The 11503-nt window shown below is 40.1% G+C and overlaps 1 protein-coding gene across 4 annotated transcripts in view; it reads right to left on the reverse strand.

Annotated features, from left to right (window-relative positions):
- The window catches only part of NT5C2 (5'-nucleotidase, cytosolic II), a 106833-nt gene extending 95530 nt beyond the window's left edge, over positions 1-11303 (reverse strand). The window contains exon 1 of one of the 4 annotated variants that reach the window (XM_047825990.1): positions 11254-11303. The gene's annotated coding sequence lies outside the window, so the exon portion shown is untranslated. Of the gene's footprint in view, positions 1-2992; positions 3156-7562; positions 7684-11253 lie in introns of those variants that run through there. The other 3 variants (XM_047825985.1, XM_047825991.1, XM_047825989.1) reach the window with 3 other exon arrangements.
- Between the last annotated feature and the right edge of the window lie 200 nt (positions 11304-11503).

Genomic DNA, 11503 nt, shown 5'->3' on the forward strand with positions numbered 1-11503 from the left:
TTTTTTAATAAATAAAAAATAAAATATTGCTATAATTAACTAAGGTCTTTCAAAAGCATAAAGGTAACTAAGCCTGACATTTTTCACATTGAGCCAATATACAATTCTTTGCACCTTTAATAATAATTCTTGAACATTCTTTTAAAAAGGAGGTAAAAAATTGTTTGATTTCAAAAAGAACGAATTATTTTACCCATGAGTTCCTGGCTCATCGTTCAACTTTGTTCTAGCTGTAATCTTAACTCTCACGAAAAAAAAAAAAAAAGATAAAAATCAGAAAGGCAGAAATAATCATCACAGTATTTTCACTTTTTGGTTTATAAATTCATTTATGGATTAGTCTGCTTATTTGGTAAAAATCCAGAGATACATAAGTTCAATGCCTTAATAATGCTAACATAACAGCTAACATTTACTAAGCATTCACATTTTTTCATGTATTATTCTAAGCACTATACATATTTCATCTGACTTCTCACAACCACCATATGAGTTAGGTGCTATTATCTTCATTATACAAAGAAGAAAACAGCATTGGGAAGTTAAATAATTTCACCAACATCACAGAATTCTACTTATGATGAAGAGCATACATTCTAGAGCCACAATGTCTGGATTCAAAATCTGCCTCCAACACTAATTTAACTAGCTCTATGACTGAGCAAATTACACAATCACTTCAGTTTCTTTCCTCCACTTCAAAATGGCCAGATTTGGAACAAGGATTCAATACATTAATAAGTGCAAGGTGCTAAGAACACCAGCTGACACATAGTGCTTAATAATTATTTATAATGCTAGAGCCCATGATGTTTAATATTTGCAGCCTCTGCACAATGTAGTACAGTGGTCTCCCTTTATTAGTGGTTTTCCTTTCCGTGGTTTCAGTTATCTGGTGTCAACTGCAACCTCCAGAAGCAGATGATCCTCCTTCTGTTATAGTCGGAAGATCAATAGTAGCTTACGGTCACTTCACAATGCCTATGCCATTCACTTCATCTCATCTTGTGGGCACTTTATCATCTCATGTCATCACAAGAAGGGTGAGTACAGTATACAAAGATACTCTGAGAGAACACACTCACCTAACTTTTATTACAGCTTTGTTCTACAAAACAACTGGCCTGGACTCTTCAAATACATCAATGTTTAGAAAACAAACAAAAAGCTGGGAACCTGCAGTAGATTAAAAATAATTAAAGGGACATGGCAACTAAATGCAATTAATTCGTGATCTCAGACTAGATCCGGGCACCAATGAATTAGGTTGAAGAATACTATAAAGGTCATTATTGGAACCGCTCTGAAACTATTTTTTCCTGTGAAATTTTTAATATCCGCCATGTATTAGATAATAATGTTACCTCCATGTTAAATGTGTAGTTTTACGGGACATCTTTGTTTTTAGGGTATTCAAGTAGATCATTTGAGGAATGAAGTGTCATGATGTCTGCGACTTACTTTTAAATGGTTCAGGGAGCACCTGACTGTCTCACTTAGTTAAGTGTCATGATCTCACAGTTCACGAGATCAAGCCCCGCACTGGGTCCCACATCCAGCCCCACATCGGGCTCTGCGCTGACAGAGTCTGCTTGGATTCTCTCCCTCTCTGCCCCTCCCCTGCTCTCTCTCTCTCAAAATAAATAAACATTAAAAAACAAAACGTTCAGGAAAAAAATGTATAAATGAAAAAACGTGGCATAATGTTAACTGGTGAATCCAAATGAAAGACAAATTCATTGAACATTATTGCACTTTTCTATATTGAAATTTATTGCAAATAAAAAGTTGGAATAAAAATTTAAAATTTCTGCACAGGAAAAGAGATTAAACACTGAGAAGGTATCTGCAACACCACAAATGAGAAAGGATTAGTACATAAAGAGAGCTAGGAACTAATGATGGAAAAGTAAACAAGCCAAGAGAAATCTATAAACAGCAATTCACAGAAGAGGAAACCTTATAATAAATGGATGTAAAGAAGCTCAATCTCACTTATAATCAGGGAAAGGCAAATTAAAATGAAATTTTATTTGTTTTAAAATTTAAACCTCTAAACAATATCAGTGTAAGGATATTGCAAACTGGGAACTCCCACAATCTGCTAAAATTTTGGATTTAGCATTCTGGAAAATAATTTGGCATTATCTAACAAAGTTGAAGATCTTCATACTCTACAACCTAAGATTTCCCTAAGCTTAGAATTCTCACATATGTAAATAAGATGACAATCCAAGAATGTTTATGCTTCATTAATAATAGCAAAAAAATCTTAAATACAGAGAACAAACTAGAGGTTGCTGGGGGGCGTTCTGGGTGGGAAGATGGCTAAATGGGCAAGGGGCATTAAAGAGGACATTTGTTGGGATGAATGAACACTGGGTGTTAACATGTAAGTGATGAAGCACTAAATTCTACTCCTGAAATCATTATTACATTATGTGTTAACTAACTTGGATGTAAATTTAAAAAAATAATTAATAAAAATAAATAAAATAAATAAAGATAATATTTTATTGTTTTGCTATAAACTTTAGGTCCCACAGCTAGGTTCTTGCTTTATTCTAAATAGGAATCGAGATTTATTGTTTTAAAGTGATACTGTGTAGAAATTACAGATTTATTCCCTTGAAGAAATACCAAAGGTGACAGGTTCATGGTGGAATTCTCATTACACTTTATGATTAAAAAGCTGTATTATACACTATTCAATAAAATTAAACTTCACTTCAAAAAAAAATCAGAAATACCTAAAAATCCATAAACTGGTGTATTCATATAATGCAATACTATAGGGCAACTAAAATGAACTAGTAAAGACTTATGTATCCACATGCACACATACCAAAAACAATGCTGAACAAAAAAACCATGCTGCAGAATCATATGTATAACATAAGAGTATATGTACTTTTATGGATATATACATATTAGTAAAAGTAAAAAAAAACATAACGGGAATGATAATTACTGAATTCATGACCATCTTTACCTTTAGAAGTGGGCAAGAGAAGGCAAGAGAGGGAAACAGGATCAACAAGGATACATACAGGCCTCAGCTGTATCTGTAGTTTTATCCCTTTGAAAAATTTATATTGAAAAAGGAAAACACACAATTAGAAAATAGAAAAAAAATATACAGGGGTGTCTGGGTGGCTCAATCAGTTAGGTGTCAGATTCTTGGTTTTGGCTCAGGTCATGATCTCATGGCTCAGGAATTCAAGCCCCACCCACATCGGGCTCCGTGCTGACAGCTCAGAGCTTGCTTGGGATTCTCTCTCCCTTTCTGTCCCTCCCATGCTCTCTCACACCTGCTCTCTCTCTAAATAAATAAACTAAAAAAAAGAGAGAAAAATACACAAAGTAAACATCATGGCCTACAAGGTGATCATTACATGCTTTTCTGTATGTTTAAAAACATTTGAAATATAAAAGTATTTCATATTTTAAAATAAATCTTAACATTAAAGAAACCCCATTAAACTGAACCAAGGAGCTTTTAAAACATATATGCCACTGGACGTCTGAAATGGAAACATACTAATTCCCAACAAACCATATATTTTTGTTTTTGTTTGTTTTATCCATTAAGTTTCAGGCCTCAGACTTCAGTTTTCTCTTTCCAAGCAGATCCTGACATAGCAGGCTTTTCCATCTTACACTCCTGATATTGCTTCCCAATCAAGATACACACAAAAGGTAGGAACAAATAATTCAGCGCTCTCCAAGTCAATTTAAACCTTCTGGTTCTGTGCTCTACCCAAAAAGAGGGCAGTTTTTCTGCTCTGCTGGCAATTTTGCCATTTTTACTGGGTTTTTTTTTTGGGGGGGGGGGAGGGCTTGCTAATAAGTTGTTTTCCATTTAAGAGAGAAAGAAGGAGGGGGCACGTGGGTAGCTCAGTGAGTTAAGCATTGGACTCTTGACTTCAGCTCAGGTCATGATATCAGTCATGGGTTCTAGCCCCATGTCAGGCTCTGCACTGGCAGTATAGAGCCTGCTTGATATTCGCTCTCTCCCTCTCTCTCTGCTCCTCACCCATTCACATGCTGTTGTGTGTCTCTCTCTCTCAAAATAAATAAATAAACTTTAAAAAAGAAAAAAGAGGGAAAGAGGAAGAAAGGAAGGAACAAATGAAGGACAGCCACCATAAGCTCTGGTAACCAATCTCAAAACGCAACCAAATTTCAAAAGTCATATATAAGATATGCTGTTTCAAATGACAAGGAATTTGGCAATCTGTAACAATCTGTAATCAACTTCCTTAAAGCAAAGAACTTTTTTTGGTCTGAACCTAAAAAACAAAGCGAACACCAACCACTCATTAAAAAAGGTTAGCTTATTTCATTAATTCTGCTCTATTGCAAGAAACCCATGTAGCATATCTTATAAAACAGCTTACCAGAAATTCTCTCTCCAGCCTTATCTCATACTATTACTCTACCACTTTGTTTTAGTGAGAGCAACCTATTCATTAAACCCTCACTACATCCACTTTTGCATCTTCTTACTCTTGTGTCACCATCTTTATCTATTCCCTGATCCCACAAACATGCAGTAATCTTCCCACTTTCAACAATAAACAGTAACAGCTAACATTTATAGAGAATTTAACGTATGTTAGTATTGCTTCAATGGAATTATCCCATTTAACCCACACAACCCTGTGAAATTTGTTCTATTTTCTCCTTTTTGGTGGTGAGAGAAACTGAGTGAGGCTGTTTTCCAAGGTTGCAGAGATGGTAAGTTGCAAGCCAGGTCTCAAACCAGACTCCAAAAACTAGGCCCTCAAACATATGTGATGCTGTTTACTGGCTCAAAGCACTGACTGCCTTTATTGCTCAAATGTCACTTCACATATGCCCTATGATATTTAACATTTTGTTTTCATAGATGTTAAGTGGTTCAAAATACTACATTCCTTCAACAAAAATTTACTGAGAGACTATATGCCGGGCAGTGCTGACTACTTGCTATAAAAGCATGTTATAGAGCCTCTACAAATGAAAAGTAGATGAATTCTTCAGATACACGGCCATCTCAGAAATATGGGTAAATGCAAAATTAAAAGCAGTATGTACAGGGACGTGTGGGTGGCTCACTCAGTTAAGCAACTGACTCTTAGTTTCAGCTCAGATCATGATCTCACAGTTTCATGGGTTCAAGCCCTGTATCAGGCTCTGCACTGGCAGTGTAGAGCCTGCTTGGGATTCTTTCTCTCCCTCTCTCTGTCTACCCCTCCCCCATTCTCGGGGTCTCTGTCTCTCTCAAAATAAATAAGCTTTAAAAAAATACGTACATAGTAATTTAAACTACATAAAAACAGGGGGCGCCTGGGTGGCTCAGCCAGTTAAGCACCGGACTTCAGCTCAGGTCATCATCTCATGGCTGGTGAGTTTGAGCACCAAGTCAGGCTCTGTGCTGACAGCTCAGAGCCTGGAGCCTGCTTCGGATTCCGTGTCTCCCTTTCTCTCTTCCCCTCCCCTGCTCACACTCTGTCTCTGTCTCTCAAAAATAAATAAAACGTTAAAAAACTAAAAAAATAATAAACTACATAAAAACAATGCTTAGATGAGGAACTGGAAAAGAACACAGTCATAAATAGTATGAAAAGGTTGGGGTTTGTTTTTTGTTCCTCAGTATTTCACTGAATTAAGCTTTTTGTTAAGAGCAATGAAAAGATGTATTAAAACAAACATGTTATGAGTGCTTTCTTTCCCCCATGAAACAGCAGAAACAGCCTAGAGAGACAGATGAATGAACATCCCTCCTCCTAACATCCCACTGTCAACTGGTTTCCTTTAGGAAGATACACCTGATGTCAGTAGTAAGGCTTGCAGATACATAATACCTCTCTACATAAATCTCCCCACAATTACAAACTTTTGGAAACTTGTAGCTAATTACAAATTTTCATACATGGAATCCAATCGTGGAACTGACCAAAACCTTGCAGAACATCTCCTTCAGCCCTCTCATTTTACAGACTGATTACTAAATTCTAGGTTAATGACAGTAAATGCAGCAACCTATAAGAGCCGAAATTGTAATGGCTTATATTGCAAAAGAAATGAATTTCAGAAATAAAGTCTGTGTGTGCTAGCATTGGCCTATGGAGTTCTCATTTTAATTACTGACTAGCTGTGTCCTTTGGAACTTAACCACTACAGGCCTGGACGTCTTCATCTAGATAAATTCTAACCATTGCTGAAAAGTGTCTCAGTAGGGGAGCCTAGCTGGCTCAGTGGGAGAGCAAGTGACTCTTGATCTCAGGGTTTTGAGTACAAACCCCACTTTGGGCGTGGAGCCTACTTTAAAAAACTTAAATTAGGAAAGAAAAATGTCCTAGTAAATTTCAAGAAGACCTAAATCACATTAAGTTTCCATGGTAAATGGTACTGTTTCAACATTCCTCCCTTCAAGTTAGTTAACAGAAATTGCACCTGCTCTCTGAAGAGGCAAAATGAACAGTGTCCAGCCATTATGAAACAAGTAGAGTTCAACCAAGAACCTCTCTGCATCCGGACACAAACAACCCTATAAAGTGACTAGTCACTGCAGAGCACTGTACTTTTCAATACATCCCTCAAACCTAACGGGGCCGACCGCACTGGAAAAAACCAAATCTGACACCAAGCTCTACCGACTGCTTTTAAAAGCTGAGGCCTACTGACGTCAAACCCCCCAAACGTTATGCTTAACGACTAATGGTTCAGGCCTCTGATGTGCATCTCCCCTCTCGACTATCACCAGCTTCAGGGATCCCCAGAAAAGGAAAGGAACGGATCGCCACCGGACAGCTGACCCCGGACTTGGGAGCCCTTTGGAAAGAACCAGCATGGTTTTTGCGGCGGTTTGCGATTCGCGGTGAGCTTGCCAAGAAGCACTGCAAGGACAGAACTGGCATGTGGGCTTGTCAAGCTGGCAATTTCCGGCGGGTCTTGCTAAAACGCTGTCAACCTCGCCTCCTTCCACAACTGTCCGCTAGCTCCCTGGGGTCCACCCCGAAAGCGCACGGGTTGAGACGCCCATCAAGAGGGCGGAAACGCTGGCCTCTGGCGAGGAAGGCGAAAGCCGGCGTCGGCCGGAAAAAGAAGCAGAACTGAGTAAAGAGGTATCCGCCTGAGGCGGGGTGGGGGCTGCCACCAGCGTGAGGAAAGCGGGGGAACAGGACGTGACACGACGAGGCTGGCTCTGAGGAGACGAAGGGCCGCGCTGCGAGGGTAAGGCGAGTCCCGACGAGCCGAAGGCATGGAAACAAAGGCGCGGGCGTGACGTGAGGCTGGGGGCGTCGCCGCGACGCGGAGGTAGGGGCCAATCTGAGGCAGGGGCGAGCTGCGGGGGGGTGGGAACGCCGTGCGGGGACGCGGGCGCCGAGCCCTCAGACACGCAGGCGAGCGCTGGGAGGGGCGCAGCGGCCCGGGTGGGGCAGGGGCAGGCGCTGGCCCCCGGTCCCCGGTCCCCGGTCCCAAGTCGCGCGCTCGGACACGCACCCTCCCTCGCGTGCTTGCTGGCTCGCTCGCCCGCTCCCTCCCCGCCCTCCCGCGGGTCCAGCCGCACTCACCGGCCCCGCCGCACAGCAGCAATCCCAGCGCGCAACTGCCGCAGCCGCCTGGGCGCGCGCCTTCCCCGCCCCCGCCGCCCTGGCACCGCCCCCAGCTCGCGCCGTGCCAGGGACCGGCGCGCTGTTCTTTCCCCAGCTCCGCCGCATAACCCGGTCGCCACGACGCTCCCTAGCTGCTCTGGCAGAGAGGAGCCGCTATGCTGGCGCGCGCGCCTCGGGCTCTAGCGCTCAGGTTTGCTAGATCCACAAACAACAGAACATCAGTTGTTGCCGAGCTGTGGGGTAACGCGTGTTGACAATCCTTACATGTCTTTTAGGTTTGCATCCCTTGGCCTTGTGCCCCGCCCCTCAGCAAGGCCCGGGGCTACCTAGCCTTGGCCAACCCTCCAACGCTTTTCCTTAGAGGGATGGGGTACCCTTTTTCCCAGTCACAGAATCTTCTGGTCGAATGGACCTCAAAGCCACTCTGGTCCAGACCCCCATAGCACCCTTGAATCCCATTGACAATTAAAATCACTAGCTTTGGAGTTTGTCAGAACAGGCTGGAATTCCAGTTCCACCGCTTACAAATTGTGTGACCTTGGGCAAATTACCTGACCTCACTACCTAGTTCCCTCATCTATAATACAGGAACAGATAACAATAGTACGTACAGGTGGTACCGGATGAAATAGTAGAGGGAAGGTGCTTAGCACAGTCCTGGCACACAGCACTCAATAAATGTTTGTATTGACCCACCACCAATTCTAAAGAAGACCCCAATAGTGGACAGAAAGCCCACTATTTCCAGAGCAATGCATTCCTCAGCAGCGCTGACAACGGTAATAAAGTGTTTCTGAAGCCTCTACTTTCTGGCCCAAGTCCTATCCCTTGGGAGCCTCAGAGAACAAACCGGTCTAATCTCTCTTTGACTTCTACTTTTCAGATACTTGAAGATTTCTGCCCAAGGTCGTCTTTTGTTCTGGACCAGTATCTCCCTTTACTGGGGGAGGGAAGGTCTTTGTCCTCATTCTCCTCATGAACCTAGTAGGTTTGAATGTGGCTCCTGTAGAGTATATCACCCAAAACGGAATCAAATGTTTGTAGTACCATCAGAGCAAAGCAGTCCCCTAACTTCCTCCTTATAGGACTTACTGCCTTCCATTCACACAGTGAAGTTCTTGGCTTCTGCACTATTGACTCATTGCGCTTGCCATCAACTAAAACCTTCAAGACTTTTAAATAACTGCTCTGCTGGAGCATTTTTTTTTTACCTCTCTGGTGGTTTTTGAGCCAACTTCAATTCAGGTCAGCTGAGGACAGGCCTTGGACCTCTCACCTGCTGGATTTTTCAGGATTATGTGGGAAAAAGGAATAGGAGTTGGAAGTTCATCTAATACCATCTTTAAACCAAGTGTTTTTGGAAAAAGGTCAGGGTTTCTGTCTAAAGACCATCCCACTGAGCAAATAAAATGCATGCATATATATATGTGTGTGTGTGTGTATATGTATATATATACGTATATATGCATATACACACACACACACATATATATGTATATAAAATCCAACAGCAAGAAAAAGTGCACACACACAAACACACACAAACTAAAAGGAAATATATGTTACTCAGGGTGGTTTCTTTTCTTCTTTATACTTTTCCATAAACTTCCCAGGTTTTCTACATGGTTTATACTACTTTTATAATCGAGAACTGTGTTTCCAAAAAAAAATCAGAACAAGTAATTTTAAAAATCAGAGACATGTAATAACTTTAAAAATTGGGAAACAAACAAGACATAACTGACTAAGAAAAAATTTGTAATATATAAAACAAAGGATTTGTATCTGGAACATACAAAGGATTCTTAACAAATCAATAAGAAGAAAAATCTACTAGAAAAATGGGCAAATAATATAAATAGGCAGTTCACAGTAAATACAAATTGCTAACAAACACACAAAAAAATACTATCTCGGGGCGCCTGGGTGGCGCAGTCGGTTAAGCGTCCGACTTCAGCCAGGTCACGATCTCGCGGTCCGTGAGTTCGAGCCCCACGTCAGGCTCTGGGCTGATGGCTCGGAGCCTGGAGCCTGTTTCCGACTCTGTGTCTCCCTCTCTCTCTGCCCCTCCCCCGTTCATGCTCTGTCTCTCTCTGTCCCAAAAATAAATAAAAAACGTTGAAAAAAAAATTAAAAAAAAAAATACCATCTCACTGGTAACCAAGGAAATGGAAATTAAAACTGAGATTGGCAACAATTTTCAATCTTCATAATATCAAAAGAATATAAACTGGCACCTCCACTTTAGAGGGCAACTGAACAACATCTATTAAATCCATGTCTCAGCAATACCACTTCTACTTATCTAACTGTATGTAATATGGAGGTGTGTATAAGGATAATTACTATGATATTGTTAAAAAAGAAAATGTGAGGGTGCTAGGGTGGCTCAGTCAGTTGAGCGTCCAACTTTTGATTTCAGCTCAGGTCATGATTTTACTGTTCATGAGATCCAGCCCTACATCAGGCTCTGTGCTAACAGAAAAAAGTTAAATAAACTTAAAAAATAAAAAATATTTAAAGTTAAATAAATAAAGTTAAATAAACTTTAAAACAATAAAAAATATTTAAAGTTAAATAAACTTTTAAAATTTTTTAAAAATTAAATTTAAAGAAAGAAAATGTGGAATCAGCCTTAATGCCCATCATTAGGAGAGTGGCTAAATAAAATGTAGAATGCTCATAATGGAATTCTATAGCGGATTTAAAAGAAGTGACCTTGATCTATATGTTAATATAGATTTATCTCAAAATCATATAGCTGAATGTAAGCAGCAAGTTGCAGCATGATATATAATATGTATATTATATTGATATTTTTAAAAAATCTGCCTCAAAATGGATAACTTCAGTCTAATTATGAAAAATCATCAGACAAACCCAAATCAAGGGATATTCTACAAAATACCTGACCTGGACTATTCAAAAGGATTAAGGTTGGGGTGCCTGGCTGGCTCAGTTGGGAGAGCATGTAACTCTTAATCTCGGGGTCAAGAGTTCGAGCCCCATGTTGGGTGCAGAGATTACTTAAAAGTAAATAAATAAATGAACTTAAAAAAAATGGAAGCCTTTAAAAAAAAAAGTGTTAGGGTCATGGAAGTCAAGGAAAGACTGAGAACTGTCACAGGTTGGAGGAAGCTAAAGAGAAAACTAAATGCAATGTTGGATCCTGGAACCATAAAAACACATTAGTGGAAAAACTGGTAAAGTTTTAACAAAGTTTATAATTTAATAGTATATTGTACCAGTGTTAATTTCTTAGTTTTGACCATTAAACCAGAGTTATGGAACCTGTTAACATTAGGAGAGGCTGAGTGAAGGTATACTGGAACTTTCTGTTAAGATCTTTGCAACTCTTCTGTATATCTAAAATTATTTCAAAATAAAACGTTAAAACACTTTGCAACTCTCCTGTAAACTAAAATTATTTTCAAAATAAAATGTTAAAATAGACATAAATACCATTATCTCTTATCAACACTGCTATAGACAATGTTTGTATCCCCTTCTAAATTCAGATGATGAAACCTAATGCCTAATGTGATGGTGTGTAAAGGTGGGTCCATTGAAAGGTAATTAGGTCATGAGGGCAGAGTCCTCATAAATGGAATGAGTGCCCTTATAAAAGAGACCCCAGAAAACTTCCTACCTTCTCTGCTGTATAAGGACAAAGTAAGAAGACAGCTGTCTCTGAACCAGGAAACAAGCCTTCACCAAATCTGCTGGTGCCTTGCTCTTAGACTTCCCAGCCTCTAGAACTGTGAGGAATTTTATAGGCTACTAAGTGACTGGTATACTATTATAGCACCCCAAACTAAGACAATCACACATTAAATTTGTAAACGATTTTTAAAACAGGTTATAAGGCTACATGCCAAACTCATCAGAAGTTATCTCTA

This window comes from Prionailurus viverrinus, chromosome D2 (genome assembly GCF_022837055.1).
Source record: "Prionailurus viverrinus isolate Anna chromosome D2, UM_Priviv_1.0, whole genome shotgun sequence".
NCBI lineage: Eukaryota > Metazoa > Chordata > Mammalia > Carnivora > Felidae > Prionailurus > Prionailurus viverrinus.